This window comes from Cyprinodon tularosa, unplaced genomic scaffold (genome assembly GCF_016077235.1).
Source record: "Cyprinodon tularosa strain WSP-4 unplaced genomic scaffold, ASM1607723v1 ctg526, whole genome shotgun sequence".
In the NCBI taxonomy this organism is placed as follows: Eukaryota; Metazoa; Chordata; class Actinopteri; order Cyprinodontiformes; family Cyprinodontidae; genus Cyprinodon; species Cyprinodon tularosa.
The window spans coordinates 312786-324281 of record NW_024039259.1 but is presented as its reverse complement, the minus strand read 5'-3'; positions in this window follow the sequence as shown (position 1 = coordinate 324281).

Here is an 11496-nt window from a genome sequence, read left to right as displayed (position 1 = left end):
ATCATGGTAAGACAGGAATACTATTTACGTGCAGGTTTCAAGATAACCGACTTCTGGAAAGTGTATAATAATATATTATCAAGTGCTGAGGACTCTAATCTAATCCACACCTTAAACTGGTCATTTTCTTATTATACGTTTTTTTTCTTTTAGACACGGTATTTATGCTACAAAAACTGGCTTAAAAATTAGGGGAAAAAATGCTTAAAATAAATGTATTTTGCTCTTATTGTGAGTAAATACGTAAGATGATCCTCCGATGGAATAAAAACATTTTTTGTCTCTAAATAAAATAACTTGATATAATGCACTTAGGCTAATGGTGTCTGTCTTTTTTCTCATTTTAAACATACATCCTATTCTGTTGGCCAGTTGTCCTGCTTACCCTGCTCAAATCAAAGAAAAATAAACTCAAGAAACAAAAAGGACCTATCCAGTGTGTTCTCCTTTGATAGTTATGGGGCTGAATTACGGCTAGAATGAATTTGTCAAATCATGGTGCGTAATTCAATATGGCTGGCCAGGCTACTTCACATTACAGCCACATGCAATTCAAGCAACATGTCCCACCTGAGCCCCGCAACTGTCTCTGCGGTTCGGCAGGGACTACTGATGTAGAGGACCTTTGGTGCTTTAATGGTCTGGTCTGGTGAAGCAGTGCGAGTGGTTTTTGTACAGAATATTCACAAATATACATACATAGGCACAGGATGAGCTGCATACAGGGCCATAAATTATGCATACGTAAATATATATATATATATATACATATATATACATATACTGGATACAGTATATATATATACATATATATACATATACATATATACATACATATATATACATATACTGGATACAGAAGCTGTATCCAGTCACAATACAGTTTAAAGTGATCTTGTTATTTTCTCTCCATTCATCTACTGTTGAAGACAGAGATATTTGATACCGGTAGATTGAGGGAGTGACATTATTTACTAATCAATTATTATTAATGAAAATATATCCATAAAATGTCAAGAATTTGTTATATCTGATCAGAAAACCTTGATATGTGAATACTTACTAGAGATAACGGACAGATAGTAATCAATCTCTTGATACTGATGATCTAAAGAGGTGTATCTGCAGGAAAAATGACCAGCGTCTTCCACTGTGATCTTCTTAATATTCAGTGAACAGTCTGCTGTAACGTTTCTATCTCCTTTTCTTTTAGCTGCTTGCGTAAAATGTCCACTTTCAAACAAAATCTCTTCTACAACTCCTTGACCACGGAATATCCACTGGGCCCTCTCACAGCGACTTTTTCCTTCTATCACATTTTCACAGGGTAATGTTAATCCATCTCCAGCTTTAAGGGTGAAGTATGATGGATGTCCAGCTGTAATTGTGGTAGAAAGCTGTTAGAAGTCAGCATCCCCACAGAAAAAGTGAGTGATTTTAAACACAGCACAGGCATCACTTTAGTTTGCGAAATATAATTGTTAAAGATCAATAAAACATCATTCCACTAAAAGACATAGAATAACTAAACAAAATAAGGAAACATAATGATCAATGGCACAGCTTTCAAATGTTTATATTTGTGGATTCCTTACCTGCAAACTGAAGCATTGCAAACTGGAACAAAGTCAGTTGAATCCACCTATATGCACCCATTGTTCTTCTCTCCGTTCTTCTCTTCTTTCACCAATCACTCATTTTCTAAAGTTTTCCGACTCAAATATGAAATCATTTTGCAAACAAACATGACTCATTTTAGTTCCATATCTTCTTTACAATCCATGTATGGTCTCGATAGATTCACACGTCGACTGGAGGAAATACTAATATTAGTCATTTTGTTTTCTTGTTACCTTAGCAGCAACGGCCTGTTATGCTTCCCTTAGCATAACAGGCCCGGGGCTAATGAACAACAATTCAAAGTAATTATCCTTATTCTACATTATTTCCAAGTTCCAACAAGGAAAGATGACATAACATATGTATAAAAGTTGGCCTATTCTCCACATGTATGTGGATTTTCTGCTCTGAGGGTTTCACTGTTGTTCTATTTCAGTCTGTAAGCTTCTTAGGTGCATTTAGGAGGAAGTTTCACCATAAACAGCAGCTAATTTAGTCTGTATGATGCAGCGTTCTAAATTGCTCTGGTCTAAATTTGAATCTGTTTGTTTTATTTCTAGGTTATATGTCATTTTATTTCAGTTTAAGAGAAAAACATATTTAGTGACAAGATTACCGGATGATTCTATCTGACTATTTAATATATCAGCCTACACTTAAATACTGCCTAATTTTAACACTATGTGGTAAACTGGCCATCAGTTTTCCTGATTTTAAAAAGATGGGCTAAATTAGTTGTCTTAAAATTGCTTTAGAAAATCCTCCTTGTTTTAATTGTTTGATATATAAAGTGAAAAAGAGAAGATTAAACATCTTGACAAGTAGTCGGACAGTCTCACAGTGTGAGTTCACAGCTCACGATTTATGTTCGGCCCGACGCTCTCATGCAATCTACCTGCTCACACTGAACAACTAAACACCATGTCGGACTCAGTTTCGCAGTGAGATGGAGCTGCTCTGACCCGTCTATGTGGAAGCCAAACAAATATAAGTGGAATATGAAGCTCCATATAGTGAAGCGCGCTACCTTGGCAATTTGTGCACTTTAGTGCTGAAAGCCCTAAAAAGAAAAGGCGATGACTTATTTTGAAAAAAGACATGGCTGAGTAAACGTGGCTACTCTGGTCTGTCAATTTTACAGACAGAACTCCATTTCACTCATTGCATCCCTGCCATGCTGCTGTGTTTCCAGAAGAATCCCTGTTTGCGCATGCGCACTCAGCGATTTGCCCACGACGGTCGGAAAGAAATCAAACATGTTTGATTTTCTCCCAACCTCACGAGTCCTGATAGGGAGGTGGTCATGAGAGGCTGATCGCTCCTCGTAACCCCCTGTACACTACACTACTCACGACGCACAAACAGGTTGAAAGTTGGCCTGATTGAAAGATTCTTGCACGACTGGAAAATCGCCCAAAAAACGCACAGTGTACGTCCAGCTTAAGGGCTTTTTGAATGGCTTATTGTCTGGCCGTCACTCAGAGCCTGTTTTGGAGAGACCCTACCAGGGGCATTTAGCCCCAATGAAAACATAGCCTCTGGGATCATCCTGGAACTGAAAAACTTCCACCACTTTAAGGTAGTGGTTTCTCTGCAGGGTGGCAGCTCAGTCACTTGGGAAATGCTCAGGGTAGAGCATAGAAAGGTGTCAACTGAGGTGGCTCAGACACTTTTTCCAGGTGCCCCCTGGATACTCCCTCAGGGGGTGTTCCAGGCACATACCAACGGGAGGAGACCCAGATTACGACCTAGGAAACGCTGGAGGGACTATGTCTCTTGGCCGGTCTGGGAGCGGCTCAGCCTCCCCCAGCAGAGCTGGAGGAAGTGTCTGTAAAGAGGGAAGTCTGTGAGTCTCTGCTGAGACTGCTGCCCCCGCAACCCAGTCCCAGATAAAGAGGAAGACAACTAGAACTGACGAGAATCCTAAAAGCGGAAGAACAAAAGGAGAATAAGGTTGTGATGTTAATGTGATTGTTTTACTTTGTGGCCATGCTTATTCTTCTAGGAGTTACTTTTTGTTGTATTTTTATTCAAAAAGAAAGATACATAAACTATGTGCACATATTCAAGTTTGCCCCTGCAGCAGCCATTGAAAGACAGAACATGGCGTCCCGGCATAAAACATCTGGTAAAATTACACACTTCTAGAGCAACTGATTTTATTATTTAAAATTCTTCCCATTTTACAGTCTTATTTAAGAATTATATATATTATAACAACATAACAACCAGATCCCATTGTAAGGCCACTTGCAAAGCTTCTGATGCCTAAGATAAGAGAGCTATGAACTGTAAAAAAAAAAACTGTCAAGAAATGTATTAAAATTTAGCCTTGTATTCTTCTTAACTTAGTATTTAAGGTTTCTTGTTGCTTGTAAATTTGATTTTCCTTTCTAATAATGGTGTGTCACTTTCTCTTGGTAGTTCACAAAGGCCATTTAGGCTGTGTCCAAATATTCACCCTAACCTCTAAATCACTATAAAGAGCGGGGAATGTGGCCTAATCTCTATTTAGTGCTCTATATAAAGGTTAGGGCTCACTTTTGGACAGATTTTTAGAGTTTGTTCCAGATGTGCTCAGGGCCTTGTGTAACTGCTCTGTTAACAAATGCACAGCCTTTGCCTCCGCTGGGTACTCAGAATGTATGCTGAGCACCCAACTGCAGAGTATATTGGAGAAACCAAACAACCTCTCCACATACTCTACACAGAAGGGCGACCTCCTCGGGACAAGACTCTGAGGTACATCTACACCTTATGGACAATGGACATTCTTTCGAGGGCCAGAACGTTCACATTTTGGACAAAGAAAAAAGGTGGTTCGAGAGGGGCCTTGAAGGAAGCCATCTGTGTTAAGAAAGAAAAAACAGCTTTAAACAGAAGGGGTGGCCTCAGATTTCAGCTGTCAAAAACCTACAATGCAGCTATTTAGTTCATTCCTTCCCGCTTTCATCGCAAACCCAACCTCTTTACGGGGGAACATAAGACCTCAACTATTCAGCCAGGCCAACAATTCCCTTTAATGACCCCCATTTTAGAAACATAGACAGGTATGGGCCAAACGACCCTCATTCCAAATGGGTGGACCCCTTTCTCTCTTTCAATTTGCATGTCTTCAAAACAAAAACAAGGTTTTGATGAACTACTGTATAAACCTCAAACTCAACGCTATTCCTGACGTTTTGAATTGAAAAATCCTCCAGGATGGGAAGTGAAACGTCTTTAAACTTGGAAAAAAAAGTCCAGTGGATTCTTTTTTTTTTACTTTATAGTATATGCTCTGCTCCATCTCAGAATAAGGGGGCTATCTCCCTCTTAAAGTCCTGGTTTTGGGAGGTAACTGTTGGCATGAAAATTTTGGGAACCACTGCTTTAGTTAAATGACATAACCTCTAGTAGACAGACAGGAAGAGTGCTTGTGGAACTTGAAAGACAGCACTGGATATGCTTGTGCAATTTGGATAAGATGTGTTTAATCTATTAAGAGTTATGGTCATAAGGTTTATATTAACTGGTAATAACGGACAGAAAATAATAATATTTGGTCTGTTAGGATTAGTTATGTGTCGACTGCAGGTGTATCAACTAAATTCCTCCATTGTGATCTTCTCAATGATCAGAGAACAGTTGGCATTAACACAGCTTCTCTGAATTACTCTTATCCTCTTGGGAAAACCACCCAAACCCAAACAGACTCAGAATTTTTGCTTTTTAAATTGGTTAAGATCCAGATAGAAGGTATTAAAGGTAATTTTGCCACCTTAGAGCTGATAATAAAGTATCTATTGCTATGCATTTGAATGCACCCACACTACCTGTTTTCCTCTGTCTTCTTCTAACATGTTCACAAATAGGTCTGTTTATTTTTATCAGGTCAATTATACATTTTTTTATTTTTAAGTTTATGAGTTAAGACTTCCTCAAAGTGACTTCATTGCCTTTTTTCTTATCTCTTACTATCTACTTGTATCATTCAATGAAGAAAGAGAACCTTCAAAGGAAAAACAAGTCATTTCCTGTGCTGTGAAAAGGCCTTTCACAACTGCTATTAATAAACAGGAAGGGAAATAACTTTTCATCGAAACTTAATATTTCTGAGATGCGCTGACTACAGAGCAAACAATTCACAGAATCACAGGCTTGACCCTTTTATGTTATTCTTATCACTTTGCCTCATATTAAAAGCATTTGTATATGTAGGTATTGTTTAATGTTTAAATTCATACAATGAAATTCGGAATAAGATTCCAATTTAAATTTAAAAGATTCTTTAAACATGATGCTTTGTGTTAATTTGGTTTTAGACCTTTTTATTGCCTCTTTAAACAATGAGTAATTTACTTCCCTCATATTCTGTCTTCGTTGATATTTCAGTGTTAAAGTTTTTCCTGTTTGCGGTCATGATTACGCCCTCAATAGAATGGAAACTTGCTCTTCAGACTGATAACGTAGTCACTGCATCATCACTGGAGAAAAATGTGTCAAAATAAAAGATCCAATGTACTTTCATCTCCGCCTAACTTCTTTACCTGCATCCTCTCATGCTGGGACAGACAGACAGACAGACAGACAGACAGACAGACAGACAGATGGTGGCGGATGATCTTCTTAAAATCAAAGGCATTGCAGACCAGTCTTAAAAGAAAAGCTGAGAACAAAACTATGCTTTATTCAAAGGGAAATCCAGGAACAGTAAATATTAATAAAACTATTGAAGACCGATAAAATCTGTTTTTAAGAAAAAAAAAATTAAGAACAAGTTTAAAGAAATGAAACAATATCAATACATCAGAGACCTCATGCATAAACGAGCATGCAACCGTGTTATTAAAACTTGACATTAGGGGGAAACATTGAAACTTGTGGGGGAAACATGGTTGATTGTATAAAATCGTCTTACTGACTTGTTAAAACACTTTTTCTTTCTTTCCAGAGCTCCGAGGTCTGGATGTTGAAAACGAGGCACGTGGCGTTGCCCGGTACCGTTGAGCCTGGACCCACCCTTGAGCTTCGCCTGGGGTTGGATTTCATCAGTTAGTGCTTGGTGGTCAGTTTCTTCCTCATGGGACCCGTCTGGGAACCAGGAGTAATGCAAGGCCAAACCCCATTGGCCCACCACCTGCAGGGGAAACCATGAGGGACCAGTGCAGACGGCATCTGGCAGCAGGCAAAAGGAGAGGCCTCGGCTGCTTGATTCAGAGGCAATAGAGTCAAGTCAAAATCTTTGGATTGGCAAAGTTAAATTGCATATTTGTAATTCAAAAAAGTACCACCATATGAGTATGAAAAGGTTAAAGTCATTTCCTGCAATGCAGGGAACCTGGGTTTAAATCCATTAGGAAAATCGTCATGAATGAGAATGTGTAAAAATCTTGGTTCTGTTGGTTTTCTGTAAGTTTTCAGTTTCAAGTTTATCCAGTTTTTTTTTGTTTGTTTGTTTGTTTTCTAACTTTATTGGTGTGTTCTGGATTTATTTAAGTTTCTTAGGTTTTTCTTTGCTTGTCCTCTGTTGCCCCCTTGTGTTTTCTTTTCCCTTTGCTTCCTCGTCAGCTCTACTCACACCTGCTCCTTATCAGCTTGTTAGTCCTGCCTTTGTTCAGTCAGCCATAAATACGCTCCCTCTGCAGTCCCTCAGTGCTGGTTCCTCATCTTACTTCGTCTTACCCTGGCTCCTCATGATTGTTTTCCCCTGATGTCCCCATGGTTCTGGTTTGTGTTTCATTTTTATGTTGGATTTTTGGTTTCCTGTTTGATTAACATTTTCAAGTTGGATTTTTGGATTCCAGTTTTTGCTGCCTGTGATCATTGATTAAATCTTCCAAGAACTCACCTCTGCCACAGCCTCTGCATTCAGCTCCTCACAAAAACCTCCAACCAAACTGTGACAGAATAAATGAAAATGGTCATATGAACTCACTGCTGTAACCCCTGAATTTGGTTGCAGGCAAAACAGACACAAACACATGTCTGGGGGAAGTTGGGGTGCTGCAGCACCCCCTAGTGGCGACCAGGAGATCTTTTTTTTATGTATTAAAAACGCTTTGGACAATTTATTGATATGTGCAAAATATTTTGCCTTTTTTATTTTAATATTTCATGTATTTGGATTTTGATTTAATTATTTTGAGGCCTAATCTGACCAAATCTATGTTGTTATAGTGTTATTGTGAAGTTTAAGTAATAGCACATATATTCACCTGAGAACTGATGATGTCCATGTGTTACAGACCCTGGTTGCGTCCACAGAAGTGTATATGACAATAAAATAGAAGATATCAATCTATTTATATATTTCTTTTTATTGTATTTTAAATAGGCCTATTGGCTCATATGTCTTTTGTACAGAAAAAAATTATAATTTCACAGTACCTGTTAAAAATGACTTCCAGCAACCCTGCACAAACATGTCAATGTATGAACACCTATAATAAAGGCTTGTTCTCATTTAGGACTTAAAGGCTTTTCTTAAGGAGAAACCAGTCAGTTGATGAACTGGGCTGTTGGTACATCTGAACAAGCTGCATCTTTGTTCTAAAACAAGTGTTTGAATCCTGGTTAATGCAGTAGTAGCTGTGTGGCTTTCAAACTGATGTGCTTGTTTCTGCTATGATTGCTGCAAGTTATTCAAAAATGTGAAATGAAAATGATTACTAGTTTTTCAAAGTGATGACAAGAAACGGCTTCTAGTTCATAAAGCATAAAGAACTGAAGCCTTTCATCAAGTTGCCCAACTCATTGAACCTTAGGAAAGTTCAGTTGCTCTACAGTGCCATCAAGTGGACAATAGATGTAAAACAGGCAGTGGATGACAAGTGTTATTTTTATGTGTGCAGCTAAACTGAATAAATACATTCTGAGTATATATTAATAGGACCTTAATATGTCCTAATCATACAATGGCTGGATCAATGAGGAATGATGAAGCATATAGAGGAGAGGCTTATAATATTAATGTCCATGTGTTACTATGTGACTGTGCTTTTGTTACCAGGGACTCTATTTTATAGTTGTCTTTATTTAAACATTGTGCAAGGCCTTTGGTGGTTTCTCTGTTTCTAAGAAGATGTTTCCTGCCTTAGAAAATACCCTTAAAAAAGGGAGAGAAAAAAGAAAATACACTTAGAAATGCAGAGCTGGTCAAAAAACTAACAGGAAGTGTAAACAGGTTGGGGTAAGCTTCTATACTCTCCTCTCCCTTGCTGGTTCCATTACTCGAGTGTTCTTCACAAACAATAGAAATTTAAAAGAGGCAACACAAATCAAATAATTGAGCCATTTGCTTTAGCTTTATAGGATAATGGTATAATTGATAATGGATAATCCTCTCTTCCTCACTGAGTCATCCTCTCCTTCTCCATCACTGAGTCCATCCTCTCATTCTCCATCACTGAGTTCATCCTCTCCTCCAACTTAGACTTACACTTAGAAACATTTTCATTCTATTAAGTGAGGCAGTGATCAAATGTGAATGTGTGGGAGAAAAAAACATGGTGCAAAAACGCATTGATAAGGATACTGAGTCCATCCTGTGTTCCTCCATCACTGAGTCTATCCTCACCTCCTCCATCACCATCTGGTGTTCTGTTACCACCAGGGACAAGGGGAGGCTGCAGCATATTGGTTACTCTGCAGAGAGGGTTATTGTAATCTTCCTCCATTTCAGGAACTGTACACCTCCAGGACTCAGAGGCAATCAGTTTGTCTGCTCTCTGATAGGAAATAAAAAAAACTGCTTCACTCTTCCTGCAGGTTATTAACAATGCCCAGGTCCCCCACTGACACTCTTACCTGCCAAATAATATGAAGGTGTCAGCACATGTAAATACTGTTTCATTTAATATCCTTGCTGTTGGGTGTTTTTAATTTCTGCCACAATGCTCTTTCTCTGCAAAACATACTATTTTTCTCAGTTCTCTTAATATTTCCATCCATCCATCCATCCATCCATCCATCTTATTCCATCAGTGTTGTGGTGAGACTGGTGCCTATCTTCGTCAGCCTGTGGGCAAAAGGCAGGGTACACTCTGGACAGGTCACCAGTCGGTTGCATGGTGACACAGAGACACAGCCATATTAACTCACACTATCAAGGACAATGTAGAGAAGCAAGGCAACACTGCGACAAACTGCACCAGCGTGCAGCCTTATATCTCCATAAAACATATATTTGTTTATTGCTCATTTTATATTTCCAAATATATTAATGAAAACTGTATGTTTGTCTATGTGAGGCCGCTTGTTACCAAAACAAATTATATTTATCGTTATTTATATATTTATTTGAAAGGGACAGCATGTATTAATGAACAGCAGGAGCTGTAAATACACTTGGATTAAGCTCACGGCTACTTTCCATCCATAGACTCCTAGGATAGGGTCAGCAGGTACAAGAAATGTAACAAGAAATAAAGGCTACAGATGAAACTTAAATGTTACAAGGACAAAAGACACAGGAAAATCATTAAAACAATAGACAGTTTAGAAAACATACAATGCAATACCCACAGATGACATAACACTCAGTGAACAGGACTGCATACTTGAGGTAGGCTAATGTTTTAAGGTGCTTTTGATATTGAGGTAGATAATGCTAAAGGGCTTTGATACTAAGCTGCATTGAATTACATGAGTTAGATACCGCTAAGTGCTTTTTACCACATTCTTCACTTTAAGGTTTCGAACATACTTGGTAGTGATTACAAATCTGCCTACCAAGTAGCCATGGCTTAAGCTGTTTCTTAAATCAAACAAAGATGGCGCTTTCCTTGATTGCTATGGGCATTGCATTCCAACTTGTGCAATTCACTGTATGTGTAAAATACTACTTGGAAACAAACATTTTTTAATGATTCTTGTTTTACACAATATTAATTGTTTGTCATGCATAAAATATATATTTTTACTACTTTGAAAACAATTGTAGTTTGTCTTCTTCCTAACATCTTGTGCCTATAATAAATAAACTTACCTAAATTGTAAGAACTTCTTAGCATAGCTGTATTTGCCCTTAATTTGAGCAGGTAAATAAGAGAGTCTGACAATGGAATACCCTTAAATTAAGATGTTAAGTACTTGAAATAAAGCAGTTTTTCTTATTTTAAATTACGGGAAATAGATATATTCAAAAAGAAAAGGCATTTCGTATTTTTCTCTGTCCCTGTGTGTGGGTGTGGGTGTATTTATGTGATTTCTTTATTAATTCCTATTTCTGCTGGGGAATATAAGAGCCTTCCAAGTGGAAAAAAATCTGCTACTGGGGGTTCCTTTTCCATTTACAAAATAGGTTTAAAAAAAGTTTGTGCAATGTTTGCAGCTAATATATTTAATCTTTAAAGGATTTGTTTATGGAAACTTAACTAAGTTAAACTGCTCTTTGCACTGTACTTGCTCACCAAATATATTGATAAATTTTGAGATTAACACTGTCTGGTTTGATCAGAGGGCTGTGAGGCATAAATCTGTCAAACACTCCTCTGCTTTAGCTCAGTCTAGGCAGTTTCTCCCACACTTGCTCAGTTTTATGGAGAGCATCCAGTGTGGCGGGACCACTGTATCCTCAGTGTACCGTTGCTTTTGTGATCAATGCTCATGGTTTCTTGGCAACTGCTTGGTTGTCATTATTATGTTCTGTGTTTTTATTAACAGGGAGCTGGAAGTTTATTCAGTAAACACTGTCCTGTAAGATTTACTAGTTATCCATAGCTCATTTCAAAGGTGGTTTTCAGCAATATGTATACTGTAAATCAGGTTAAGACTTTCATATTTAACTCTTCTGTCTTTGGATGAATACAGCAAAAAATTAAGATTGCATCCTTTTTAGTTTTATATAGCTTACTAAGCTATTCTACCATGAGCAGGTCTGTGTGTGTGTGTGAG